Genomic DNA, 15,704 nt, shown 5'->3' on the forward strand with positions numbered 1-15,704 from the left:
GTTTTCACTAAAATTTAAAATTACTAAGATTTAAAATTCTAATTAATATATACAACTCTCTATAAAAAAAAGGACCAAAAAAGTAAGATGTGTTTTTGATGAGAACATATTATCAGAAGGTATAAAAATGTGTTCCTTATTGAGAAAAGAATAATTTTGTACAATGTCGATGTTACCTAAAGATTACTTCAAATTATAGATTTAGGAAGGAAACAGAAACAAGATTAAAAGGAACCAGTAAATGGGAGAGAGAAGAATGTAAAGAAAGTTATGGATATGAATCATGCTACTGTAAAGACACATGCACATGTATGTTTATTGTGTCACTAGTCACAATAGCAAAGACTTGGAACCAACCCAAATGTCCATCAATGATAGACTGGATTAAGAAAATGTGGCACATATACACCATGGAATACTATGTAGCCATAAAAAAGGATGAGTTCATGTCCTTTGTAGGGACATGGAAGAAGCTGGAAACCATCATTCTCAGCAAACTATCGCAAGGACAGTAAACCAAACACTCCATGTTCTCACTCATAGGTGGGAATTGAACAATGAGAACACTTGGACACAGGGTGGGGAACATCACACATGGGCCTGTCATGGGATGGGGGGAGGGAGGAAGGATAGCATTAGGAGAAATACCTAATGTAAATGACGAGTTAATGGGTGCAGCACACCAACATGGCACATGTATATATATGTAACAAACCTGCATGTTGTGCACACGTACCCTAGAACTTAAAGTATAATAAAACAACAAAAACAAAACAAAACAAAGCAAAACAAAACAGAAAACAAAAAAATAGTTATGGATATGAAGATGACTTTTTGGCTGGGAAGGTTAAAAAGTAAGGAGAATAGTTTTGTATGAGGAAGAATCTTGTATATGTTTTTCCTAAAGTAAATGACTATCTATTTAAGAAAGAGGAGATGTAGGATAAATTAAAAAGTCCAAGCATATTGTCAATTGTCTGAGTAAGTCATGATAAGGTTTATGAAAAGAAGGTTTATGAAAAGAAAATTTATGAAAGAAATCTTGTGTTTGATCAAGTTGGCTATAATTAGATGAAAATTATGGATGCCTTTCTGAAGATGAAGCTTTGATATTAAAAATACTCAAATACAAAACTTAAAGAATTTGATCCCCTATGTTATAATAACAAAGCTTTCTTGAAGTATTAATTTGCTCTTAATAAAATTACAAGAGATTTCAATTTTTAATCCTGTAATTTTTCTTTTTGAAACTTCTATCAAGATAATTTCTACATCGTCTTTATTAGGACTCTGATTACTTTAAAAAACTAAGTTTTAAAAAGATTAATGTTTTCACATTCATGTAACTTCCTGTATTGCTTCTGAAGTCCACTTGACTCTGGTTAAATGAATACCTGTTATTTTACAATGACCTGTGATTATGCTTTGATCACGTGTTTTGAAACTTTGATATCCTGGCAGGTTTCCTCAGGATCAAAATCAGTTATATTTATGGGTATGTTATTGATATAAATGTTCCAAAAATTATATAAATTCATAAAAATCTAATATGTTGTTTATAATTTTGATCATTATTTTTTTCTGAAGTTATATTTGTATGACTATGTTATTAATGTGAATATTCTAAAGATTCTAAAGATCATGTGAAATTTACAAAAGTCTAAGGGTCTTCATGTGATGGTGTTAGTCATGATTCTAGTTGTTTTCTTTTCTTTTTTTTTTTGTGTATTTGTGATACGTTTTTATTTCTTACAATAAAAATATTGGTAGCAAATGAAAATAATCAAAACAAAATTTTTAAAAAAAGAAATAAGAGTTTTCTATTCAGATGTGCCATTTGCTAATTATATAACTCAAGTTATTGTAAGTCTTTAGGCCTTGGTTTTCTCATCTGTGAATTTAAGGACTTACGACCTATGATTCTGAACGTTGCTTCTATGTCTGATGGTTTCAGTAGGTTAGCTTGTATTTTATAAGTGGTGTTCACATCAAGACTTTAACAGTTTAATTCTCTAGTTTTGCTAATACTTGGTGCAATGGTGATCTTAAATCAATTGACAAAATAGGGTAGAATCACAAGATGAAAGACAGTCTGAGAAAAAAACTAAAAACAGAACAAAACAAAACATTGACTGATACTTTATAATACCCAGCTATACTGAGGATATTGAGTGCAATAGTTAAACACATAGGCTTGGAGAAAAACACCGTGCTGAGTTGAAGCTTTACAGCTTGTCATGGATTTTGCACAAGTAGTTTTGTTACACTAAACATTTCTCTTTATCTGCAAAATGTAAATAATGATAATAGTACCTATGTCATAGCGTTGTAAGTATTAAATGACATATTTCATTAAAATACTTGGTTCAGGAAGGGGTTGCTCATAGCTTGGCATAGCAGTAGGTCCACTGAATTAATTCATTATGATTTAACAGATTCCTCATCATATTTATTCATTGCTATTCATTTGTCAGTTTCTTCTATTTTCCTACATCACAGAGATTAATGTTATTTTAAAAAAATGTTTCTCATTTTCATTGTTTGATACACAATATAAATCCATTCTATGATACGTTGTATTTTAAAAGGTAGGACAGTTATGTAGGTTGGCAGCACAGTTGCAACTTAGACCCTCATACCTGATAATAGCATTATCTGATAGGCAATAAATTGGGTGCCACAATTCAGCCCAGAGGAAAACATACATAGTGCTTTTGCATTAATAGAAATTTGATATTCCAGGGTGAGAAAAATTGAAAATCTTTGAAACCCGTGAAAGGGATAAATTAGTACAAGTTAAAAATAGCCACAGTCTCCTTGCCCCTGCTTTTAAGGTGCTTCATTGAAAGCATATGGATTCTAGTTGTTTTCTTAAAATGCTCCATGTAATAGAAATAACTACATTCCTTTATCTATTAGAAACTTTCATCAGATTTTAACCATGGCTATTCTAAGTTTTTGTCATCTACAGTTAATATTTTCAATTCTTCTCTAAAATTATTTGCAATCAGCTAAGGTACAAAAATGCTTTTTATTGAAAAGACTCTAACAAGTGCTCTTGAACACAGACTTCTGATAACTTTAAGATCAATGGACTAGAACTTTCAGAACTCTGACAAAAAACTGATTTATTCATGAAAATTGCTAACTCAAAATCAAGCAGAACAAAAATGATATGAAACTAAACTGATGGAGGACTAAAGTGATTTTTTATGACTTTTTGTTTGAAATATGGCTGATTCTTTTTATATTTTGTTTTCCAGAGTCAAGAAAACAGTTTTTCCTTTTGAGCTACAGTAATTGGGTAAAATATACTTTTATAAACAAAACTGAAACATTTACCTTTCTCTCTCTACTTGAATTATCCAGAATCTGGAAACTATTCATAAGCATTCTCGTTTTATGACAATGTAGTTATTTGCATAAGTTCAATAAGAATTTTTTTTTTTTTTTTTTTTTGGTAACAGGATACAGTGGAAACACTAGTTATTTTTCAAAGCTTTAACCACAATGTCGTATTTTCAAATAGGACAAGATTGCTTTGAGAAATTGAGATTGAGGCTAATAGACTTGGAAAAATATGGGCCTGATACTTAGTCTATGCAATTTCCTTACAAGGTTTCTGACCTTGTGGTAAGTAAAGAATGCTACTTTTGGATAGGTTTAGGAACCTCAAGATATTCTGGGGACCTCAAGAAGAGGGGAAGTCACCTAATCTGCACTGGTATTACAAGCACAGTCTGATAGTGAATCCTTGGCTTGGCTACTTAGGCTCAAAAGGCTTTTAAGAGTCCAACCCAAAATCCTTATAAAAAAAGTTACAGCAAAGCTAATTTAAAGGAGTCTCTATGGCCAATCACTATTCTTGCTGTACTTTATACAAATAACCAAGGCAAATGCAATCTGACTAAAACTTATATGGCAAACAAATTGGTCTCACTGTGATTTTTCTTTGGTAGAAAAAGGGACTGGAGAGAGAACTACCATGTTTCAGAAGAGAACTATAGTACAGAAGAGAACTGTTATTAGATTCTAGCCCTGACTGTTGTCTTTGAGTTTTAAAAATTTGCCCTTTTTTGGACTAAATACTGGATTATTTCCTGGTTATAACATGTCTCTAAAGAAGAATCTGAAGTTGATTTTCTTCTTGATGATTTTTAGTTGGTCCCCTAATAGTATAGGCTCTCTTTTTCCAATTCTGGCATACAAATTCTCTTTATAATTCTAATCCTTATGTGCATTTTTTTCACTATTTAAATTATTAATACGATGTATGTCTCATTGTTTTACTTCTTCCAAGAAAACAAAATTGTGAAATTCTAAAGATTAGAGATGATTCAACAAGTTAGAGCAGCTATAAATTGGTATCTTATTTAGTTGGTTACACTCAGGACTAACTTCTTTATTTTGTGCTGGCCTTCAAATTGTTATTATTATAACCATAACCATAAATATAAACATAGTTGTTATTTTCCTGGCTATTAAGTTACTCATTATTTTCATTTCTGCTTGCTTTAGATCAGCGTCTAAAGTCAAAATTATGGTTATCCAGCAACTGGCAATGATTCATTATTCAGGAGAATAGCATGTAGTCTTGTGTCCACGACCTACATTCCTAACAATCTGCCTTACCTGCAATAACAAGGTTCTTTGCCCCCACTGAGGGATATGACTTTCTGAGAATGAGCTTTCCTAGCACCAAGGAATGAAGCAAGTCTATCACTGTAGCCTAAACAGATTGATCATCAATGCTTCTATGGGAAGATTTTTGATCAAAAAGAGGAAGTGAAAACCAGAGGTCAATTTTGACCGTTTAAAAGAAAACAGGCTTTCAAATTAATCTGCCTTGGAAAAGTCTTGTGATTCATGGTGACACCTGCTTCCTGAGTAAAGAATCTTGTCATGAGTTCCTCAAATTGTTGATGTACTGATTAATGCATAGCCTACTGACACTGAAAAGGATGCTGATTCATTTTTTTTTTTTTTTTTTTTTTTTGAGACGGAGTCTCACGCTGTTGCCCAGGCTGGAGTGCAGTGGCGCGATCTCGGCTCACTGCAAGCTCCGCCTCCCGGGTTCCCGCCATTCTCCTGCCTCAGCCTCCTGAGTAGCTGGGACTACAGGCGCCCGCCACCGCGCCCGGCTAATTTTTTGTATTTTTAGTAGAGACGGGGTTTCACTGTGGTATCGATCTCCTGACCTTGTGATCCGCCCGCCTCGGCCTCCCAAAGTGCTGGGATTACAGGCTTGAGCCACCGCGCCCGGCCAACGTCTTGTAGTCATTTTTGAATTATAAAATTTTACTGATTGTCTTGCATGTAGACATTTTAGCCTGTACATAGCAATCTGTATCCAGTGATTGTAAACCTCTATATTGCACCCTCCAATGAAAAGAGACAATCCAGTATGAGGAGTCCCCCTCACTTCTCCTAATCTCTCCTATAAAAATTTCCCACCAGACTTCAAAAACTCTTAACTTTGATAGTGTGTTTTCTCAAGTTTGTCCTCACATTTTGCTTTGAAGGAAACTGTATTAAATTATTTTTATCTGAACAGCCTTAATTTTAATTGACACATTGACTGAATTTTTTTATTTTTTATTTTTATTTTTTAATTTTTTTGAGATTGGCTCTCACTCTGTCACCTGGGCTGGAGTGCAGTGGTGCAATCATGGCTCACTGCACCCTTGACCTTCTCAGGCTCAGGTGAACCCCCTACCTCAGCCTCCCAAGTAGCTTAACTACAGGCACATGCCACTATACCTGCATAATTTTTGTATTTTTTGTAGAGACACGGTTTCTCCATGTTTCCCAGACTGGTCTCAAACTTCTGGGTTTAAGCGATCTGTCCTCCTTGCCTCCCAAAGTACTGGGATTATAGGTGTGAGCCACCACACCTGGCCTACACACATTGATTGAATTTTGATTGTTAAACTAATCTTGCCTTCAGGGGAATGGGCCTACTGGTCATGATGCACTATACTCTGTATATAGCTAGATTTGATTTACTAGTATTATGTTAAAAGAATTTTGTATTTTTATTCAAGAGGGTTATTTTTATATATTGTAATGTCCTTGTCAGGTTTTAACACCAGGTTTATCTTGTTCCAATAAATGCATTGGGAAAGTTCTTTCTACTTTATTTTCTCAAAGAGTTTGTATATAATTGGTATTTATTCTTCCTTACATGTTTGACAGAAGTCATCAATGGGACCATCTTAGCCTTGATGTTTCTCTGTGGAAAAATTGAAATAAGTTAAACATCCATAACAGTTATAGGGCTATTCAGATGTTCTGTTACTTCTTGCATAATTTTTCACAATTTGTATTTTTAGTGGATTTTCTCTATTTTATTGAAATTGGCAAATTAATCAGCATAAAGTTTTTCATGATATTCCCTTATTAGTCTTTTGAGATCCATAGGGTCTATGGTAATGTCCCTATTCTATTCCTGATACTGGTAATTTGTGAGGGTTTTTTCTCTCTTTTTTTTACTTTATCAATCTTCGCAGGGTTGATCACCTTAAAATTTTTTTTCAAAATCCATTTTTTTAGCTCTTTTATTTTGTCCATTGCCTGCTTCTCATTTTGTTGTCTTCCATTCTTTAATGTTTTCTTTTTTCTAATTAATTTAAATTAATTAGCTTTTCTTTTTCCAACTTCTCTACGTAGAGCCTTAGATTATTATTTATAAATCTTTCTTATTTTCTAATATAAGCATTTAAAGCTAGAAATTGCCCTCTAAGTGCAATTTTGATGGCATTTTACAAAGTTTGATTTCATTAGCATTTTGCTTGAATTATATTCTAATTTAGATTGCTTGTTTGACTAATAGATTATTTAGAAGTAGGTTTTTTAATTTCCAGATTCTGAGGTTTTCCAAGTATCTTGTGGTAACTGATTTCTATCTTAATTCTGTTATAGTCATGGTAATATTCTGTATTATTAAGTTCTTTGAAATTCTTGAGATTTGATTTGTGTCTCATCACATGATCCTGCTAGATAGTTGTTCCATATGCCTTTGAAAAAAGTATTTTTTGCAGGGTGTTGGTTGTTCTGTTATATAAATATCAAAGAGATAAAGTTGGTTAATGGTATTAAGCAAATCTTCAATATCCTTATTGATTTTCTCTATTTATTGAATTAATGACTAGAAGAAGGATGGTTAAAACTCTCAAACTCTATGTCCTTTTTCTCTTTAGTTCTGTGAATTTTTGCTTCATGCAGATTAAAGATCTGTTATTAGGTGCAAATATATTTAAGATTGCCATATATTCTTAATAAGTTGACCCCTTTATCATTGTGGGATGTCCCTCTTTATCTCTGTCAATATTCCTTGTCTAGAAGTCTACTTTGTCTGATGTTAATATAACCACTAAGAAAATAATTGACTTTAATATGTTTTCTGCTTATTTTTCTCATTTGCCAATATACTGTCTGTATTAGTCTGTTCTCACACTGCTAATAAAAACATACCTGAGACTGGGTAATTTATATAGGAAACAGGTTTAATTGATTCACAGTTCCATATGGCTGGGGAGGCCTCACAATCATGACTAAAGGCAAATGAAGAGCAAAGTCACATCTTACATGGCAGCAGGCAAGAGAGCATGTGTAGGGGAAATCCCTTTATAAAACCATCAGATCTTGTGAGACTTACCCACTATCACAAGAAGAGCATAGGAAATACCTGCCCCCATGATTTAATTACCTCTCACTGGGTCCCTGCCACAACACATGGGAATTATGGGAGCTACAGTTGAAGACGAGATTTGGGTGGGGACACAGCCAAACCATATCGTTCTGCCCCTGGCTCCTCCAAAATCTCATGTCCTTACCTTTCAAAACCAATTATGCCTTCCCAACAGCCCCCCGCCCCTGCAAAGTCTTAACTCATTTCAGCATTAACTCAGAATTCCACAATCCAAAGTCTTATCTGAGACAAGGCAAGTCTCTTCCACCTATGAGCCTGTAAAATAAAAAGTAAATTAGTTGCTTCCTAGATACAATAGGGGCGGGCAATGGGTAAATATATCCATTAAAATGGGAGAAATTGGCCAAAATGAAGGGACTACAGGGGCCATGCAGGTCTGAAATCCAACAGGGCAGTCAAATCTTAAAGCTCCGAATGATCTCCTTTGACTCCATATCTCACATATGGGTCATGTTGATGCAAGAGGTGGGTTCCCATAGTCCTGGGCAGCTCCACCTCTGTGACTTTGCAGGGTACAGCCTCCCTCCTGGCTACTTTCATGGGCTGGCATTGAATGTGTGTGGCTTTTCTAGGTGTACGGTGTAAGCTGTTGGTGGATCTACCCTTCTGGGGTCTGGAGGATGATGGCCCTCTTCTCACAGCTCCACCAGGCAGTGCCCCAGTGGGGACTCTGTGTCGGGGCTCCAAACCCCACATTTCCCTTCTGCACTGCTCTGGCAGAGCTTCTCCCTGAGGGCCCCGCCCCTGCAGCAAATTTCAGCCTGGACATCCAGGCATTTCCGTACACCCTCTGAAATCTAGGCAGAGGTCCTGAAACCTTAATTCTTGTCTTCTGTGCATTTGCAGACTCAACACCATGTGGAAGCTGCCAAGGCCTGGGGCTTGCATACTCTGAAGCAACATCCCAAGCTGTACCTTGGCCCATTTTTGCCAAAGCTGGAGTGGCTGGGATGCAGGACACCAAGTACCTAGGCTGCATAGAGCAGGGGAGGCTTGGGCCTGGCCCATGAAACCATTTCTTCTTCTAGGCCTCTAGGTCTGTGATGGGAGGGGCTGCCGTGAAGACGTCTGACATGCCCTGGAGACATTTTCCCCATTGTTTTGACAATTAACATTTGACTCCCTGTTATTTATGCAGGTTTCTGCTGGTGGCTAGAATTTCTTCCCAGAAAATGGTTTTTTCTTTTCTACAGTGTCATCAGGCTGCAAATTTTCCAAACTATGCTCTGCTTCCTCTTGAACCCTTTGCTGCTTAGAAATTTCTTCCTCCAGACACCCTAAATCATCTCTCTCAAGTTCAAAGTTCTACAGTTCTCCAGGGCAGGGGAAAAATGCCACCAGTCTGTTTGCATAGCAAGAGTGATCTTTACTCTATTTCCCAAGAAGTTCCTCATCTCCATCTGAGACCACCTCAGCCTGGACTTCATGGTCCATATCACTATCAGCATTTTGGTCATAGCCATTCAACAAGTCTCTAGGAAGTACCAAACTTTCCCACATTTTCTTATCTTCTTCTGATCCCTCCAAACTGTTCCAACCTCTGCCTGTTACCCAGTTCCAAAGTCACTTTCACATTTTCACGTATCTTTACAGCAACACCCACTTCTGGTATCAATTTACTGTATTAGTCTGTTCTCATGCTGCTAATAAAGACATACCCAAGACTGGGTAATTTATAAAGGAAAGAGGTTTAATTGACTCACAGTTCCACATTGCTGGGAGGCCTCAAAGTCATGGTGGAAGGTAGATGAAGAGCAAAGTCATGTCTTACATGGCTGCAGGAAGGTGTGTGCAAGGGAACTCCCCTTTATAAAACCATCAGATCTCGTGAGACCTATTCATTATCATGAGAACAGCATGGGAAATATGCACTCCTGTGATTCAATGACCTTCCAGCAGGGCCTTCCCATGACATGTGGGAAATATGGGAGGTACAATTAAAGATGAGATTTGGGTGGGGACACAGCCGAACCATGTCACTGTCCCTCCTGCTGACTTTTGTCAGGTAGTATTAAACACATTGGTGAGGCACAGGTGGAGTGACGTACTGGTAGCCATTGCAGTTTTCTTAAAATCGGGCAGTGTTAGGACCAATGCAGGCTAGCAGCAAAATTAGTTTGTTGGTTTCAGGCTATATGAATAGGATGAGTTGCCTTTATCTACCTTTGGAAAATTTTTTGACCTTGCTTCTGCCAAGCTGGTAGAGGTATCCTTTTGCCTGAGAAAGATTAAAACAGGAAAAGTGTTTTTCAGGTGGTGTCAACTTGCTAAGAATTGTGAGTTTATTTTTCTTCAATTATCTTTATTTTCAATATTTTTACATAGTAGAGGAGTTCTATGGCATCTTGATTTCAAAAGTTGGAGATTCAGTGAACTGAAATTTCCAGTCTGGGAGCCAGGAGAATGGTGTTTTCTGTTTGTTTGAAATTTGAAATGTCTGATTTCAGGCAAGTCTTTTAAAATGTATCCTGAAGAAAACAAAGATAATGATGTTTGTGCTAACTTACGACTCATGGAATTTTATAATTGTATGTGGTCTTGCAGATTATCTGCTCCCACCTGGAAATTTTATGTATAAGGAGACTGTGGTTTTGAGAGGCCAAATCATTTGCCTAAAGACATTCAGTTTGTTTATGGCTGGGCTAGAATTTGAACCCTGAAGTCTTGTTACCAGTCTAATGTGACTTTTACCCAAATATGGTGACTTTAGAGAGCATGTAGAAGGACTCCAAGACTCCAAAATAATGAATCTGTACCTATACATTGGCCAATATAAGATATTAAATGATTTAAACATTTTAAAAATGCCTACATGAATTTCAAAAAGTAGTGTTTATCTTTTATAACTGAGTTTAAATTCAAGAAAATATGTCAAAAGAGCCTCATAAATATTTATCAAGTATAAAATAATCTGTTTAAAGAAGATATCATTCCCTTTATTACTGATGTAACAATGTCAATTTTATAGCTTTCAGAAATTATAAATGTTTCATTGGATCCTCACAAGCAACACTATAAAAATAGTAGCTAGTATTTATTGTTTACTATGTGCCAGAAATTTTTCTAAGTATTTTATGTCTATTAACCTTTTCCTTCAAACAACCTTAGTTCCTATTATTATCCTCACAAATGAGGAAACCAAGGCCCAGAGAGTTAAAGTAACTTGCTTGAGGTCACACAGCCTTCCAGAAGCAGAACTGACATCATCCCTAGAGTGGATAACTTAGTCATAGCCACTTTGCTATAGTGCCTCTCAGGTGAGCAGGGCAAAGGTACAGATTGTTCTTTACCTTTCTTTTCCTCCTGCAGGAAGGTAGAGGACTGAAGACAGTCATTTTGTGTCTGGGTAGGGTCTTCAGTGGGGCCTTCTGAAGATTTTCCTTTGATTCTATGTTTTACACATTTTCTTTGTTCTCCATTGCAACCCTGTCTAAGCCACCTTGTTTGAAGTTGTGCTCTACTGTGTATGCCATTTGCATATTTCTCTCAAGTTCCCCTTTCTGTTTCTTCTGTGCATGTCCAGAAACTGAGTAGTGCATGGGTGCATCACACAATCTTTGCCTACTAAAGTAGTTTTTGCAGAATGGGGATTTTTAGCCATTTTTGTACTAGAATACCCATCTGGATGACATTCTAATGCTTGATATACTTTCTTGGAAGCAGAGGTAAGATGCATGTGGATTACAGGCAATTCTCAACCCCTTTAGCTTTATTGTCCCTCCTGTCTCTCCAACACAAGAAATACAAGTGAGTGTGAGTGAGGGGGTTATGGGCACAGTTGTTCATCTGTCCTTGTGCATAGGGAAAGTGAATTATCCTTACTACTTAGTGTTTCTAAAAAATAATCATTTACTTGTCTCATCCCTTGCAATAGATTGTGTACCCTGGGTCTCAATAGTGTGCTTGGTTACAAACTGCTGCTTTGGAAAGATCTGTTAATTATGAAGTAAGATGGTTAGGTTTGGTGATTGCTAAGATTGCTTTTATCCTTAGCATTCTATGGTTTCCTCACATTGTGTCAGAAGGCCCCACATCACTGTGGTAGTGGACATCTGGGTCGCTTCTGAGAGACTTAGTGTTGTGGGTTGAATTGTGTCCCCCCACCCCAACAATATATGTTCAAATCCTGACCACTGCTACCTGTGAATGTAATCTTACTTAGAAATACTGCTTTTCAGATGTAATCAAGTTAAGATGTGGTCACACTGGATTATGGTAGATCTTAATTCAATGACCAGTATCCTTATAAAAAGATGGAAATTTGGACCAACACAAAGAGGGCACCATGTGACAATGGGGGCAGAGATGACAGTGATGCACCTACAAGTCAAGGAACACCAAGAATTGCCAGCAACCACCAGAAGCTAGGAGAGAGGCATAGCGCAGATTCTCTCTCAGAACCGCTAGGAGGAGCCTCTTGATCTGCTGACCTCTTGATTTTGGACTTCTAGCTTCCAGAACTTCAAGACAATAGATTTCTGCTGTTTGAAGCCACCAGTGTGTGGTCATTTGTTATGGCAGCCCCAGGAAACTAATACACCTTGCAAACTTCAGGTTAGTTGATCCTCACCTATGTTTAAAGTTCTGTGTTCAGACACCCCTTTCATGTGCTCTGTAACAGGACGTGGCTCTCTAGCAGGCGTGTGCTCGAAAACTCAAGCTCTGGAGTGTCTTCTCCTGACTTCTCCCCATGGGAAGCCTCCAGTCTTTCTGAGACACTTGCTTTTCAGTTTTCCTCATAGTTGATTCCCATGGATTCTCTTGACCAGCTCCTACTGTGGTCCTTCTGTGGGAATTATTTCAAACCTAGACTAGAACTGAGGAGAGATTTAGAAAACAATTCCTGACTCCCTTTAGCTGATGTAATTTTAATTTATAATTTTCATGTCAGAGTGATTACTGTGAAATTATTTAAAAGAAAGACATTATCCAACAGTCTCATGACAGTGTCATTTTATGCTGATGGGGTAATTTGTCCCTTTAGAAACAATTATTTCTTGAATAATTACTTTGGGTACCAGGTGACAGGCTCAGACTATTTTGGGACTCTGTGGCCTTGTCTCATGACATGCATTTACCTTGAGGATAAGGCATGTGGCAGGTATTGCCTGTGACTCATTGCTCTTCTGTTCCTGTCTTTAGCAGATAGCAGCATATGACTACGATGGCTTGGAAGAATTGCTGCCAATATGATTCTTATGTAAGACTGGCATAGAGGAATGTCCTCGTTTCTTACTAAGCATCTTTTTGCTCAAACCAGATTTTTTTTTTTTTTGGTTGACAGCCCAGGAAATTCACTAGACGTGGGGAAATATGAGTTAGCCAAGTATTACATTTGATCATTTTATGTAAGTCTTCCAACTTGAAGTTGCCTCACTTAAATTAATAAGGGTTAAAATAAAGTTATCTTTATTTATGATTCTGAAGATACAACTTTAACAAACTATATATTGATTTGTACTAAAAGGAGTAAAGAGGCATGGATTATTTAAATCTATGTTAAAATATTTATGAAAACTTTCAAAATCTACAAAACCCATTGCATTTTCAGGGTGATGACAAGTGTACTAAAATAACATTCAATCTTCTTGATTCCACATTCCATCTTGTCCCTGCCTTCTCCCAGACAGACCTACGTTAAGAGTCTATTGTGTATCCCACCTCATTTTTGGTGGCCTCTGTTCTAATGCCAAATTTTCCACAGAGTCTCTGTTTCAAAACCCATAGCTAATCTCAGAGAGCCAGGTTTTCAACGTTTAAGAGCTGGAAATACTATTTTAGTAATATTGCATTTTGAATATCCAAAGCTCTATGAAGACAAGGATGATATCCCTAATGCTTACCACACTGTAAGAAGGTGCAAATGTTCCTCTTTACCAAAGCAGTCATTTGGCCGCGCAGTGACATTTTGGTCAACAACAGACTGCATTTAAGGTGGTGGTCCTATAAGATTATAGTAGAGCTGAAAAATTTTTCTCACCGAATGACATCTTCATGATCCCAGTACTGTGTAAGCCTAGGCTGATGTACGTGTCTGTGTCTCAGTTTTTAACAAAAAAAACTTTAAAAGTAACAAATAAAAATTTAAAAGTTCTAAAAATCGAAAAAAACTTAGAGTGAGAATATAAAGAAAATATTTTTGTACCACTGACAATGGGTTTGTGTTTTAAGCTAAGTGTTATTTACAACAGAGTCAAAAAGTTAAAAATGTTTGAATGTGTATAAAATAAAAAGTTATAGTAAGCTAAGGTTAATTTATTCTTGAAGAAAGTTTTTTTAAATAAATGGAGTGTAGCCTAAGTATACAGTTTCATAAAGTCTACAGTAGTATACAGTAATGTCCTAGGCCTTCACATTCACTCACTACTCACTCACTCACCCAGAGCAACTTCCTGCAAGCTCCATTCACAGCCAGTGCCCTATACAGGTGTGCCACTTTTAATCTTTTGCATTGTATTTTATTATACCTTTTATATGTTTAGCTATGTGTAGGTACACAAACACTTATCATTGTGTTAACAGTTGCCTGCAGTAGCTGTATGGTAACAGACCATCTAGACTAGGTGTGTAGTGGGCTATATATACCCTTTGGGTTTGTAAAAGTATACTCTATGATGTTCACACAATGATGAAATGGCCTAACAATGCATTTCTCAGAACATATCCTTGTCGTTAAGTGGCATATGACTATAATTCTTATCTTCAGTTTATATGAAAAAATTAACATTCAGGTAGGTTAAATTAATTGCTCTCAAATATATAAACAGCGCAAAACAGAAAGATTGTTCTGTTCCAAAGGCCCACTGATTTCATATCAAGAGTTGATAGTTTGAGAACCTACTCTTACAAAAAAATGTTGGCTGAAATATTAGAATGTAATGCAATCCTACTAATTAGTTTTATTTATTTTGGCAAATACACAATTTAATTACTAGCTGTTACCTGCAAACTGCTTAGCTCCTTTGGGGTTTTTCAAATGTGCAGAAAACCTCAGGCCAAAGAGCCCAAAGCAAAACACACCGCTTTCCCCTGATAATGGCATTTTCCAGATGTCATTTTCCCAGCTGTCAGAGTGTGATAAAAGGCTTGGGTTTTAAAACTTGACCTAAGACTTAACTGAGTCTTGCCCAGCAGAAATATGGGTTTCATTAAATTAGCAACAGATCTTAAAGCCAGAATGAAAAGGCAAGCTAATTCCCGAAGTCAGTGTTTTGTCCCCATAACCTGCAGGTGTCTGAGGACCATAGAAATCAGCTTAATGTAATGTTTCTATTTTTCTCTGCTCAGGTTCTGAGATGGCAATTGCTGGTTTCATTGGTCTGGAGATTTCATCTTTCAGAGCTGTCAAGGATTTTAGTGGCTATGAGGAGAGAACTCTGATGATAAAGTGTATTGATTCATGACTGCATTCATATAAAACACTAAATGGAATTTTGAATGTTAAGAACATGTTTTGTACATTCAATAAACGAGAATCTGTGTATAATGAAAATGATAACACTTAATATTAGAATGATAATTTTCAGTTTATAAAGTGTTTTATTTAATTCTTACAATATTCCTGTAAGGTAACTGAGTGGTTGAGTTATAGTAGCACTCAACACATACCCTCCAACCCCTGCCACAAACACATGAATATATGTTCAGTTTTCTTTTATATACAAAATATCCCATCTCCCCAGACTGTTACCCCATCTCATACTTTGTTCACTTCTAAAATTCCTGGAAAGGTGGAATGTTCCCATAACTGTCTTCAACTCATCACTACCACTCTATGAGATCTGGTCTAATCTTTGCCATTATAGAAAATTTCACTTAGTTATTAATAACTTCCTCATTGCCAAATCTAGGGAAGTTTCCTCTATATGTATCATTCAAAGTTCTTGCTAGTTTTGTATTCTATTGATCAGCTCCTTCTTTTCCCTATTTAGTTCTTCTTTTAAGTGTTCCTTACTATGGCTTCTGTGACAATAAAGCTTTCTTCCCAGTACTG

At 36.4% G+C, this 15,704-nt stretch overlaps 1 long non-coding RNA gene across 1 annotated transcript in view; it reads left to right on the top strand.

The window, feature by feature from the left end:
* Positions 1–15,197, top strand: part of LOC135968542 (uncharacterized) — a 41,801-nt gene extending 26,604 nt beyond the window's left edge. Inside the window, exons 2-3 of the long non-coding RNA XR_010583403.2 lie at positions 12,163–12,265; positions 14,999–15,197. This is a non-coding gene — a long non-coding RNA (uncharacterized lncRNA). The remainder of the gene's footprint in view (positions 1–12,162; positions 12,266–14,998) is intronic.
* The last annotated feature ends 507 nt before the right edge of the window (positions 15,198–15,704 follow it).

The sequence above is a fragment of the Macaca fascicularis genome, chromosome 1 (genome assembly GCF_037993035.2).
Source record: "Macaca fascicularis isolate 582-1 chromosome 1, T2T-MFA8v1.1".
In the NCBI taxonomy this organism is placed as follows: Eukaryota; Metazoa; Chordata; class Mammalia; order Primates; family Cercopithecidae; genus Macaca; species Macaca fascicularis.